The sequence below is a fragment of the Octopus bimaculoides genome, chromosome 12, assembly GCF_046866305.1.
Source record: "Octopus bimaculoides isolate indiv1 chromosome 12, ASM4686630v1, whole genome shotgun sequence".
Taxonomy (NCBI): Eukaryota; Metazoa; Mollusca; class Cephalopoda; order Octopoda; family Octopodidae; genus Octopus; species Octopus bimaculoides.
The window spans coordinates 66855657-66870809 of NC_142939.1; the positions used below are offsets into that span (position 1 = coordinate 66855657).

The 15153-nt window shown below is 34.6% G+C and overlaps 1 protein-coding gene across 3 annotated transcripts in view; it reads left to right on the top strand.

The window, feature by feature from the left end:
* LOC106884476 (dopamine receptor 1) overlaps positions 1-15153 on the top strand; it is a 189313-nt gene that overhangs the window by 78389 nt on the left and 95771 nt on the right. For all 3 annotated transcript variants that reach the window (XM_014935878.3, XM_014935880.3, XM_014935879.3), the window contains one exon: positions 14068-14130. The gene's annotated coding sequence lies outside the window, so the exon portion shown is untranslated. The remainder of the gene's footprint in view (positions 1-14067; positions 14131-15153) is intronic.

Consider the following 15153-nt stretch of genomic DNA (forward strand, 5'->3'; position numbering starts at 1 on the left):
GTTAAACTAATCGGCCATTTTGTCTGCATATCTTCAATTAAATATTTCATAGTTACAATAAAATTCTGAGCGTGTCTATGTATGTGAACACATAAATACAAACATACATACATACATATATATATATATATATATATATATATATATATATATATATATATATATATATATATATATATATATATATATATATATATATATATGTATATATATATATATATATATTTATATACATATGTATGTATGTAAATATATATATATTATATATGTGTTTCTGTATATGTATGTATATGTGTATACACACACACACACCCACACACAAACATACACACACACACACACACACACACACACACATATATATATATATATATATATATATATATATATATATATATATATATATATATATATATATATATATATATATGCGGTTTGAATGTACAAGTTTTTAATATCCAAGTGGCTAAAAGTGTCCAGAAAAGCACACATGAAGGCGGCCCAGCCTCTTTCGATTGCAAAAGGTAAAGGCCAAGGAACTTACCTGAGTTGAAATTTCATTACATAGCATTTTTCTTTTTTCTCCTTTTTTCTCTTCCTCCTCTTTCCCTTGTCATTATATATCTATCAACATATTTGTAAATAAACACATTTTCTCACAAGGGCTAGATGACATTTCAAGATGTCAAATTTAGGAAGTAAGATGGGAAAGAGATGGGGGTGCGGTCATCAGTAAAAATGAAGAGTTCAAAGTCCTATGAGAATGTGTATTCCTTTACACTTGCATAGTCAAATCCTATATTCTATGTAATTTCATGTGCTCAAAAATATCATCAGATTATTAGCACCATTTGGCGCATAAATTGGTTGCTGAAGGAATATGCATGTATGCATGTATGTATCTATGTATCTATGTATGTATGTATGCATGTAGGTGTGTGTATGGATATATATATATATATATATATATATATATATATATATATATACGGTCGGAGCACATATATGCATGCATATGTGACTAACTGGTGCGGTATCTTCTTTCCGGTTCGTCTCTATTTGTGTGACTGAGCGGTTCGCCAATACAAGCAAACAGTGCATCTAAAACAATGTTATTCAATGTGTTTTTCCTTTCAATGGCTCAGTATAATTTTTTCCAGACATGCTACGTCACTCTTCTACTGGTGAACTTCCTGTCACATGACTTATGTGTACGGTAAACTATATAATTGAATTAGTTTCTTAGGTTATAAATATTAAATATATTCCTCTCTGCGAAATATTTGCTTCGGTTCTTTGAAATTAATTTCATCTGAATACTAATTAGCTTATGTCTGCGACAACACTAATTAATAATACTAATTACTTAATCAGTTTTGAGCTAATTATAACAAATTTTGTAAAGTCTAGATTCGGTCTGGAGAGTGAGTGAACATGGTCGTTGTGACGTTGCTATTGTTGTGTAGTCATTGGTCAGTGTTGACCAGCAGTTCTCAACTGTGGCCCCTCGGAGCACTCAAACACTTCCGGCAGCCCTCAACGGTCTTCTCTCTATAAATATATTTTTTTCATTAATCGACTTGCGTTTTACATCTTGTGGTGTAGTCCACTAAAAACAAATCTAGGTTTTGGGTATTAAAAAGTTTGAGAATCACTATTCGAGGTTGATCCTACCTATTATCAAAGACACTCTAATCATGACAATCTAGTCTTTTTAGAAGGGTCTCCAAAAATGCACTATCTTATGTATCCTTTTCAAACGAAAGTATGAGGTGATTTGAGGAGGAATTAGTTGCTATTTCTAACAAGTGATGTAGATAGATAAAGATAGATAGATAGATAGATAGATAGATAGATAGATAGATAGATAGATAGATAGATACATACATACATACATACATACATACATACACACGCACATATTAATAGCACAGACATGCAACAACTGTAGTTTGTCGTTTGCATCGCAGCAGACAATAGGTGGCATGACAGTCAGCAGACCTGTGTGTGATATATCAGACGAGCAAGAGAAGCTTTTGAATTGTGTAAACTTTTGGACATACCAATCTTTCAACAGTCTCTCTTCGCAATGGTTTATATATGTGTGTATATATATATATATACACACATATATATATATATATATATATATAGACATAAGCAGCTGCTGTGTGCATCGTCGTGTATGTATATCTACGTATAATACCTATTTGAATACACACATATGCACATAAATATAAGTATGTAAATGTGTGTGTGTGTGTGCGTGTGTCTGTGTATAAACATACCTATACAAATATAGATGTATATATATATATATATGTACATATGTGGTGCTGTGTATGTGTGTGAATGTACGTATATAAGCATGCGTAAGTGTGGAAGCATATATGTATGCATATATTTCTGTGGATATATATGTATATGCGTATGTGTGTATGTTTGCATGCGTGTATCTATGTATGTATATATGTATGTATGCATGTATGTATGTATGTATGTATGTATGCATGCATGCATGTATGTATGTATGCATGCATGTATGTATGTATTCATGCATGTATATATATATATATATATATATATATATATATATATGAGTGTATGCGTGTGTGTATGTATGTATATATGTTTGTGTCTATATATGAATGTATGTATGTATGCATGTATGTGTTTGTGTGTATGCATGGATGGATGGATGGATGCATAGGAAGGGTGAGATACAAAGCTAAGAAACAAAAACTAACTACGAATCCTAAACAATCCAATTCTCTATCAAGAGACTTCAAATAATACATGAAAATAAAAACATACAAAACAACCATTACAGATAATAATAATAATGTATATCAATAAAGCATGATATCACACCATCCTCTCACCATATTCGTATTCCCACACGATATAACATGATGTCTCTAATACAACACGATATCGCCAAAAGACAAAACGACTGCAACGCGCCACCAGTTGAATATACTTATTGGTATTTGAAGAATTACAGTTGGAAGTGTATTGAAGACATAACCTAGTTCTTCTTTGGTGAATCTTTCGTAGATCAGCTTACGTAATGTCTCAATGCATCACCAGAACTTTTATGATCAATGCTACATAAAAGATTTCATGTTCTACTCATTCAGCCAATACACGTATGACGTATGTGTGTATGTATGTGAATGAGTGTGTGTGTATAAGCGTGAGTACAAGAAACATTTTTATGAAAGGATACATACACACATAAATATATATATATATATATATACACGCACATACACATTATATATATATATATATTATGTATATTTACGTGTGTGTGTGTGTGCGTGCGTGTATGTATGCAGCACTCGTCCAAAATAATTAAAATATTGATTTCTTCACCTTTTCTCCACAAATATATTAACTAGCTTGTTGTTCACTACATTCGACATTTACGAAATTATAAACATACTTATACGTGTGTGTAGTGTGTATGTGCATATATATATATATATATATATATATATATATATATATATATATATATATATATATATATATATATATATATATCATGGACTCTCCCGTCGTTAGAGGACGTTTGAATTTTCGGCAATTTCTTGCCGAACAACCACACAAATGATTTGTCTATGGTGATCAATTGTTTGTGTAGACATAAGCTCACTCCCTCCATCAAATTGACATTACCTGTGCAGGTGCAAGTGGGTGTCACATGTCAGATGACGAAATGATCGCGGAGCAACGTGATATGAAGTGCTTTGCTCAAGAACACAACGCAACGCCCAGTCTGGGAATCGAACCCACGATCTCACTGTGTGTACGTATAATGTATGTATACGGGTATATATACATATATATATATATACGTGTAAGCATATACATAAATATACGTACATATACGTTTCTATACATATATGCATATATATATATATATATATATATATATATATATATATATATATATATATATATATACGGAGATGTACTTGCATAGCAAGTGACCTGGTCTGAGATCGTGTGCTGGAACGAAAACAATTGCAGCGTGGAAGGTGTTTATAAGCCATTTAAAATAACACACAAAAACTGTTAGATTCACTTCAACATTTAAATTTAATTTGTCAAAATATTTTCGTTGCTTTGAGACCGCGACCTGATCACTGACAAAGTTCTGTGCTGCATCTCAAAATTCTGTAGTAGTAGTAGTAGTAGTAGTAGTAGTAGTAGTAGTAGTAGTAGTAGTAGTAGTAGTAGAATTCTACTCAGATCGACTGTGCCTTTCGTCTTCTCAGGTCGATAAAATAAGTACCAGTTGAGCATTGGGGGGGGTCGATGTAATCTACTTACCCCAGAACTTGCTGGCCTTGTGCAAAACTTTGAAACTATTATTATTATCGTTATTATTATTATTATTATTATTATCAGTAGTAGTAGTAGTAGTAGTAGTAGTAGTAGTAGTAGTAGTATTAGTAGTAGTACCATGACTGCTGGTAATACTGCTACTGCTGCTTTATGGTTGCTGTCATTCTAAAAGTCACTATAACAGAGAGGAGAAAGAGTGATAGAAATAGAGAGTAGGAGGAGCAAGTACGAGTAGAGAACAGAATAAGTAAGAGAGGGAGAGCTGGTGGGAAACAGAGAGAGAGGGGGAAGAGGGGAGAGAAAGATGGAGCTGAGTGGAGTGAAAGAGAGGAAGTGAATGGGAGTGAAGAAGACAAGAAAAAAAACTAGATAAATGCATAGAGATGAGGTTAGAAAAAAAGCTAATATGAATTGTCTTTTGTGTAGAAGAGTCGGTATGTAAATATGGACGTGATTAGCTGTTTATTGGAAATCTAAACAAAACACAAACATATACACACCAAATATATACACACAGATATATATATATATACATACATACGCTCACATATTAGCGCAGAGAAACACATACACCGAGAGCACAGAGAAGCTGAAAAAAAAATGACATAAGCCGCCATTTCAATGTTCATTGTTGTAAAGAATATATATATACACACACACATACTACATACATGCACTTATATATATATATATATATATATATATATATATATATATATTTACATGTATGAATGTATGCGTGTATGTATGTAATGTGTGAAGCACAGAGACGAGCGTTGCACAATAGAAGATAATAGGGAAGAGGTTTAATGGAGTCAACAACAATAACGATGATGGCGTCGACAAAAGCAAAAATGGCGACGGCAACAACAACTGCTGTTACCAATAACATTACGACAACAATTACTACCGCTTCTACTACTACTACTACTACTACTACTACTATTGCTGCTACTGCTACTGCTACTACTATGAGTAGTTGTAATAAGAAAAATAATAAAAATAATGCATTTCTATATTAACCGATACGGGTTGACATGACGATTCACTACTACCACTATTTCAGTTACTACTACTGCTACTACTACAACTACTACTACTACTAATAATAATAATAATAATAATAATAATAATAATAACAACAACAATAATAAAAATAATAATAATAATAAATAACAACAACAACAACAATAATAAAAATAATAATAATAATAATAATAATAATAATAATAATAATAATAATAATGATAATAATAATAATAATAATAGTAATAATAATAATAATAATGATAATAATAATAATAATAATAATAGTAATAATAATAATAATACTTCTGCTTCTGGGTTTATTGTTGGTCAATAACAACGACAACAACAACACAAAGCTGAAAACCAATAAAACATTAAGTCGAAATTCACAAAACCAAGTTTTCAGTATGTTGTTGTTGTTGTTGTTGTTGGTGGTGGTGGTGGTGGTGGTGGTGGTGGTCAATTGTTGACATTTAACATGGAGTTTGGTGTTGTGGTATTTATTGATACAGACACTGCGAGGGTGGAGAGAGAGAGGATAAAGAAAATAAAGAAAGAACGAGAGAGCGGGGGGGAGGGCGTAACCGACATGGAGGCTGATTGATCGACAAAGAGGAATAGAAAGGGAACAGAGGGCGGGGTGATATGGGGTTGGTGTAGATATAAACACTTGCAGAAAGAAGGAGAGTTTGGTTTGGTTTTTGATATACTTTTGAAATGGAACTGATAGTTAAGTCTATAGAATTGTGTGTATAGACCTGCATACACTGATACCCGAAGACACAAATACACATAAATATAGGCGCCGACACTGAATCAAATACACAGACACACACACACACACACACACACACATATATATATGAGGACACAAACACATACATATATACCCATGTACACGCTTACACCCAGGCGATCGAAAGTACACCCATATACATACTCACACATATACAAAAACACACAGGCACATAAGACAACATCCATACACAAACACATCCGCTGGTCAATAGGGGAGCAAGTGCATTCTACGTGATTATTCGAACTGCTAGCAATAGAAGTTGAATGTCCCTCATATCACACATCCTCCCCCCCCCCCTCCCCGATGAAAAGACACATTTCGCTGATTCAGTTTTTAAAGGGTTGGGTAAGTCTAGGACGGCTTTTAATATGGGTTTGTCCGATCAGGGCTGACTTGGGCTTAAACAACGACATTAACAGCATCAGTATTCACAACCCCATTCCCATCCCCCCCCCACATTATTCGTACTCACTTTCGACTCTCAACTCCTGATAGAATCGTAGGGTGTACCTCGGTGCCACACGGTGTGCTTGAGGCATCTTTAAACCTGGCGGAATCTACCAGTCAAACACTAGATCTGATCACAACTGATTTTTTTTTTCCAGAGAACAAGAGGACAAGAATTGACCCCAGTTGAGCACTGGTACAATATTTTTTAACATTGGAGGGTGGAAATAAAGAGTATTAGCTGTCATTTATTTATTTATTTTTGTGGAAACATTGCAGATTAAATATAAAAATCATTGGCAAACTTCAGCTGCAAAGTTAAGAAAAAATACTTTTAAAAATTTGAAAAAATAAATAAAATTCTATAGGCTACGTTGTTTTGTTAATAATAATTTTGTAAAAAAAAATATGCATAACACGTTTTTTAAGACAGTGAAGCGTTAATATGGAAATGTCACAGCCTTAAATTATATTTTCAAAAATTGGTGGAGCACCGGTGCGTCGAGACGGAACCACATAGCTAGAATCTGTTTGAAAATTCTGCATTCTCTATTTCAATGTATTTTAATATGGCAAAAATAAAACAAACTTCCCACTACCACCGTCGCGTGATTTCGATGGGTCAGTCTCTCTATAAAGGAAACCATTTGGCCATTAACAATGGTGGACTGAAGACTGACTTCATGGTAAAGACTTTGTGGAATTACCAAATATGGTACGGCATTTTCTCCGTATAGTTCAACATATTCTACGATCGAATTCCTTGCTTCATTGAAAAATGATCTCTAAAATTAACACGAGAACACAAATTCTGGTAGAACAGAAAATGGATACAGCGGAAGAGATTGACTCCAGCACAGCACTGGTACTTTATTAATCGACCCAAAATGGATGGATGTTAAACTCGTCGGAATTTATACTCAGAATGTCGTTAAATACACGACGAATTCTATCTTATACTTTATTGATTTCACAACTTAGCATTCTCGGTACATAAAATAATGGCAATATATTTCTATCACCTAGAAAACACTAAAACCTTTAGTCACTGCTTGCAGACATATTCCATGACTTCTTCGAGAAAATTAAACATATTTAGATTCCCAAAAGTTAAATCTGAAAGTAGATGGCATCATTGTATTCGTTTTGGTGGTTGAAAGTTACACGATCCAACCAGAGAGTCCGATATGGTCACAATACTAGCTAGAAATAACGGTCAAATGTCCCTGAAATACTACGGTCTTAAGTAAAGCAGGACACATTAGGCAGTGCATTCTATTAAAAACAAAAATACGGAATGGTTTCTACTGAAACGTGTTTCATATGCGAGTTTGATCAAACACAGCAATAACAACAACAGCAAGAAATGGCAGTTTAAAGTTATATTTATAACATTTAATCTGTGGAATAAATGATTAACTGACGATAGAAAGTTATATTTTCGTTTCTTTAAACTTCAAGCATTGCAAGAGAGAGGCTTCAGCATATTTATGCATATCACGCACAAGTGCAATAAACAGCGTTAATTGCCTGCCTGGAAGTGATCACAAGTTATCAACCCAATAGATCTTAGTAGAGAGTGAAAAAGAGACAGACAGACAGACAGACAGAATGTGTGGTGGTGGGGGTGTATGTGAGAGAAATAGAGAGCAGAGGAAAACGAGTGTCACATTGACATATCAAAACAACCTCATCAAATATTGGTTTATTTTTCACAGGGAAAAAAATTAAATATTTTGGATGTCACAATCCTTTACCACCCCACAGATAACTTCTAATCTCTTTGAAATCTTCCATCTACCTCATTTTGAAACACTTCTCTCTCTCTCTCTCTCTCTCTCTCTCTCTCTCTCTCTCTCTCTGTTTCTCTCTCTGCTTAGATAGATAGATAGATAAATAGGTAGATAGATGGATGAATGGACAGACGGATGGATGGATACAGTGAGAGAGAGAGAGAGAGAGAGAGAGAGAGAGAGAGAGAGAGAGAGAGAGAGAGAGAGAGAGAGAGAGAGATCTACAACGTTTCCTTCTGAAAAGTGGTAATTCCTCCCGACTCTGCTAATTACTATCCGATCTATAGGAGACCCACACCACCCCTAAGCCACACACCTACAGGCTCGTGCTCACGTGAAATTTAGTGAAGGTAGCGTTGTTGCCTTCACATCAGAAACGCCATCGAGTGAGGCTGAGATGCGAACCGCCAGGCAAATCTCCGAACCAAATGGACTCCTTCTAGACGTTTCAGAAAGGCATTAAAGTCGCCAGTTTCACTGTCCATGGCGGTCGTCCATTAAAACCATAGAAACTAGTATTAAACGACCTTGTTGGCATAGGTCTTCGGGGTCAGGTCTGACCATGGGCTATACAATAACAACAAAACTGACAACTCCAGCCTCGTTGTGAAATACCTGTTAGATCAAGCCAGAGAGAATTACACAACGATAACACTGTACGACAACAACAACGGCAACAACGGCGGCAACAACAAATACATGATAAGGATCAAATGTGACCCTCTCTCCTTTTGTTAAGACTGGATAATAAAGCAACGAGATTCTGAATTGCACGTAAAAGCCACCCAGACCGGTTTTCTGATACCCCGAACATCCTACCGTCCTGACGTGAATGGTCCTCATTTCCAATAGTGGAGTGTTAGATTAATTAAGTTCTTTCATTATTAATTTTATGATGTTTATTATTGAAACATAGACCTCTGTTACTGATGTACAGATGTCAGGTTTAAAACGTTCATTTCCCTACCTGCCGTGTCCCGTTAATTAGGATTCTATGGCGCTGTTGGTTGAAACAAGTCGCTCTACTCTTGTACTCCGACTAACGATATATTCTTATAATTATTCAATTCTCTAGTCCATTGAAGTAGTTACCACGCGAGGTTATGGTGTGGATTTGAACCTAGATATACAACTCGCCTACTACGCAGTTACTGTGGTTGTTCATCTGACTATATGTAATATAGTCAGATGAACAACTTTTATCAACTCTGAGTAAGCAAGATGTTTGTTGAGAACGCCTCTTCATAAAGGTTATTTAAAATATGAAACCAAGGTGTTTAACTCCAGTAACATCATTTGACTGAAATATTCTTTTCTACTCGAGGCACAAGGCCCGAATTTTTTTTTTGGGGGGGGGCCACTCGATTAGATCGACTCCAGTACGCAACAGGTATTTAATTTATCGACCCCGAAAGGATAAAATGCAAAGTAAACGTCGGCGGAATTTGAAATCGGAACGTAAGGAAAGACGAAATACCGCTAACCATTTCGCCCGGCGTGCTAACGTTTCTGCCAGCCCGCTGCCTTCCATTTGACTGAAATATTTGTAACAGAATGGAGTCAATACAGCCTGGAAATTGGTCTGGTCTTTAAAGTCAATGATTGAAAGTAACAGTCATATTTCGTTCGGTTAAGACTTGCTCGGAGAAATATATTCGACTCAGCAAGACAAACAATAATGAATATGCGTGCGTATCAGAGAGAGAGAGAGAGAGAGAGAGAAGAAAATAATGTAGAGTACAACTCCGAGCATATTTCAATTTTACATCTCGTCAGCGAATCGTAGCTTTTCTAGTTTAATAACTTGTGATTTAAAGACTCTTACGAAGTCTTTATATTGCAGAAGGAAACACTTTGCGGCAGTTATTCTAGGTTTTTCCCCCTGAGTTCAAATCCAGAAGAGATCAAATATTCCTTTCATCTTTTCATACTCTTATCGATGAATAAGGTAGCAGAGCAGAACAAATGAACACATGAATTCATTACAGCACCAATTACTATTGCTGTCTGGTATTTGTTGCCGTTCCTTTGCGTTCTAATTTCAAAGTCTACCATGGCTTGGTTCGATGGTAAAGTTAAACCATCACCAAGTTTCATACTATCCACTGGACCTTGGACCATTCCATTGAAAGTATTCAGTTTAGGTTTCCAGTACGAGAAGACCTTCCTCCCCTTCTTCCATTGGTGTTCGAAACCCTTTAAAGCAGTGGTTCTCAACCGGGGGTCCACATTGCCCTTGGGGATCCATATAAGATTTTGCTGTCAAAATTTTATTGTGCAACAGAATCCTTATATTTCTATGAGACACAAAGTATTTTAGCATATTTTTCTTATACAATTCCTAAAAATATTCAATAACAATATAATTTTTTATCCTCCAATGTTGATGAGGCTCTAGTTGAGTAAAACAGGAATCAATGGGGCCCGTAGACAAAAAATGGTTGTGAAACACTGCTTTAAAGTGTTATCTTATCCATGCAGCCCTTCTCCCGTAACTAATTGACAGCAAACATTCAGCAAGGCATTTTCAAGAGGACTTAACTCATGCTGAGTTCGCTGTTATTTCACTTTACTCCCCAACACCAAAAGCAGAAAATTACTTATTTCGCATCTCTACCACCACCATTATTGATTCTATTGTGAATCATCTCTCCCCGCAATCCCCATCTACCACAAAAATATTTTATGTATCATACTGACTAATGATATTTCTTTAACAGAAAAACAAATAACGTTCATTATTTGAAATTAATAATATTTTTTTTTTCAAATATATTTGTCTGTATTTTATGGTTTGTCAGCTGTGTGTCACATAAATATTTTATTAGACAAAGTTTGACTTGAAAATTACCTTCTTTCTCCGAATTACGTTTCGCAACGAAATTATATTATACATCGGATTTGCCTTTATGTATGTGTGTTTCTGCATATGGAAGTATATGTATGCATATGTATGCTGGTGTGTATGTGTGAGTGTAAACGCGTGTGTATCTGTATGTTTGTAAAGTGTGTGTGAGTGTAAATGTTTGTGTATCTGTATGTTTGTGGGTGTGCTATGAATATAGTTTTATTCCTACCGAATTTGACGATGTGTATATATGAGCATACATAAATATGTGTATTAATGAACACATGCATAGAAATGGATGTTTTCTCTCTGTCTTTTATTTCTTTTTCTCTCTCTCTCTCTCTCCCTTTTCCTCTCTATTTTCTTTCTTCATTCCTCTCTGTAGAAGAGGCTAAGCTCGAAACGTCAAGCACTCTTCCATTTTTCCTGAGCGTCAAACTAATGCACCCCGTTTGTCCTTCCAGCACCTATCTCTGTCTTTTTTGTGTGTGCTTTTGTACAATTTTCAAACTATACATTTATACATGTGGTTGTGTGTGTGTGTGTGTGTGTAAATGTACGGAAGCATATACAACTGTATATAAATGTGGCTGCTAAATAACTGAATGGTTAAGAATTTCACTTTGTAATCTAGAGGTCTCGAGGTCAATATCAGAGCGTGGTGTCTTCGGATCAAGTCAAACCTAGCCAGTGAAACTAGGTGGACTAGAAACTATTTCAGATGGATTCTACCTGTAATACGAACGTCACACATCGTATCACAGTTGATTCTGCCTGGGAACTCGTTCAGTGGTACACGTAAGGTCTGCGGAATATTCAGCAACATACATGATAGTTCAACGAACAGGTTGTTCGATTAGTTCAACATACTGAAGATTCATCGCCGAAACTGACGGAGAATCCACTTCGTTTACTTGTGAATATATGTCACAGAACCTCCCAAAAACCAGACGCCAATATCTAAGCATTATCCAAGCCTAAATAGATTACTTATGGAGAAAACCAAAGAATACCAAAGTGAGCGATTTCCACCAGCTATAAAGCCACAGACACTTCGCACTTTACAAGAATGGACACCGCAGAATAAAAGAGAGTAAGAAATAAATAAGTCACTCACAAACGGGTATAACATATGTGCACTCCCGTCATCAGCTGCCCAAACGGATAGGTTTATTTTATGCTCGTGTGTGTGTGTGTGTGTGTGTGTGTGTGTGTGTGTGTGTGTGTGTGTGTGTTTAAAAATATATACTGACACACATATATATGCATGTGTATATATATATGTATATAGATACATATATATATACATATATATATATATATATATATATATATATATATATATATATATATATATATATATATATATATATATATATATATATATAATATGCATACATATACATATGTACAGATAAGCATATATACAATTATATATATATATATATATATATATATATATATATATATATATATATATATATATATATATATATATATATATATATATGTACAGATATATATGTGCGTGTGTTTGTATATATGTGTGTGTCTGTGTGTGTATGTATTATATGTATCTATGTAGGCATGTGAATTTGTGTAATGTTTTCTGCTTTCATGTATTTAAAGACTGTTCAAGAGCTCCGGTAGAAAACCTCGGATATCTATTAGCTTTTCGAAAAAAAGAAAGTATGAAAAACAAAAATACAATTCCATTTACATTTTCTATGACTTTGATGTACGATTGCTGTATAAAAAAAAATGGCGTTCTGTTATTTTCGCTGCTAGTGTTCAGAGATGTTTGGCAGATAATTTTAATTAAGTCCCTAAGAAACTGTCCGAATGAATTCTATTTCCTTTAGGTTTTAATAAAGAGACCAATATTTCACAGCCAATTTAGGTTCCGGTGTGAAGTGGGTCGAGGTGGTTTTGTCAGAATCAATCAACTTGTTTTCGCCAATGAATTGCTTGTTTTCAATGAATATCTCTTGTATTGTTCTATACACGATTCTACTTTAACTGCCTAGATGCCAATTCTTATTTGCTCTGCCTGTCTGCCTACCTGTCTATAAGTTTGTCTCTTTCTGTTTTCTTATTTTTCTCTGTTTTGTGCGCCATTTTTCTTATTCGGTTTTCTTTTTGTTTTTCCTTTCTTCAATGTCGAGCTTTTACATCCTCTGTGTAATAGCTTAACCATTTTAGCTCAAACTTATCCTTCTTTTTTCTCCTACATTGCCATCAAGAAGTCGTCTGCCTATATAATATCTAATTTTCTTGTTTACATCTTAATTATTGACTTCTTTTCTAATTAACTAAGCAAATAACTCGCTAAGTATTTCATTAAAATTGGTAAAATAAGTTCAAACGGGGACGATACCCGAAGCTTTAAGACCATCCTCCGCTTAAGACACATAAATTGGTTTATTTAAAGAATTTTCTTAACTTGTTTTTTGCAAATGTAGTCAATAATTTGTATTCTTAGATTTAATTTCTTTTGTTTCCTACCTAATTTATTAATTAACTAAGTAATTAAGTAAATTACTAACATACTTACGAGTTAATTAACTAACACCCTCTCTCTCTTTCTCTCTCTCTCTACATATATACATACATACATATATATATATATATATATATATATATATATATATATATATATATATATATATATATATATGAACATACATATATGTATATATATGTATGTATATTTATCTATAGGTTTTGTATATATTCATTTATTTACATTATTTACATATGTATATACCTAAATTTTACATTGTTATTACTTTCAGTTATTTGGATGAGTGAAAAGTAAATTTATCAAAAATATCACAGATTCCCTGCTCTGTCAACAGGTAAATTATATTTTTCTTCTCGCTTCTATTGATTTATTCATTTTCACCATCGTAATTATTTTGTGGCGACGAGCATTAAATTGTAAATAAGACCGTAGCTTTGGTCCTTCTCTGGTAGCAGACACACAAGGAAACAAATGCTAAAATTCCTTGACTTTCGTAAGTTTTACTGCGCTGTCAGCGCTTGCGTTTTCTATGGTACTTAACGACTGCGTCGACTGGGCTGATAAGATCGATCATTATTGGATATGGAAACAAAGTTTTTACTGGCTGGCGACAGAGTTCGAATCTCTGATCCTTGAACTGCTGTTGTCCAAAGTTGAAGTAAGAATGCCCACGATGGAATACTGCTTTTTACATTTGTATCGGTGCTGCTGCTGTCGCACACACAAATATCCTAGCCTGGATCCAAAAGAGTTCGCTCCAATAATTAGCAAAATTTCTTCCTCGAAATACTCCAATCTATTTCCTAGGGACAAGCTGTGTTTTCTCACTTTCCTTCTTCTACCACTACAACAATGGCCGCCATTCTTCGCAATCTTCTAAATTCGTGTCACCTCAATTCGGGCCCATCCGAATTTTTCATCTTTTTTACTTCAGTTACTCTCTTGTCGTGTCAACTCGTGTCACTTCCTGTTCTTATTTGTTGTTATCCAAGACAATTTCGCCGTCGTTGCCCTCAACGAAATTGGACATGTTCGAAGGTCAAGGCACATTTTTAATGAGATTTTTCTCCTCAAGAACAGTCTATTAGAAAAATACGGCTGAATCAGTCATCCACACTCTCTTCAAATTCCGTTTACTGCTTTAGACCTGTGCATTTGGAGCATCTCATGTGTCTGTGTGAGTAGGTGTGTATATGTATGTGTGTGTGTGTGTGCGTGTGTGTGTACGTGTGTATATGTTTGTGTATGTGTGCGTGTGAGTATGTGCGCGCGCGTACATTATGTATTTCTGTGCGTTTTTGTGTGGGCGCCCATTGTGTTCGTGTTGTTTATTATAGATTTACTACGGGTGTTGGTT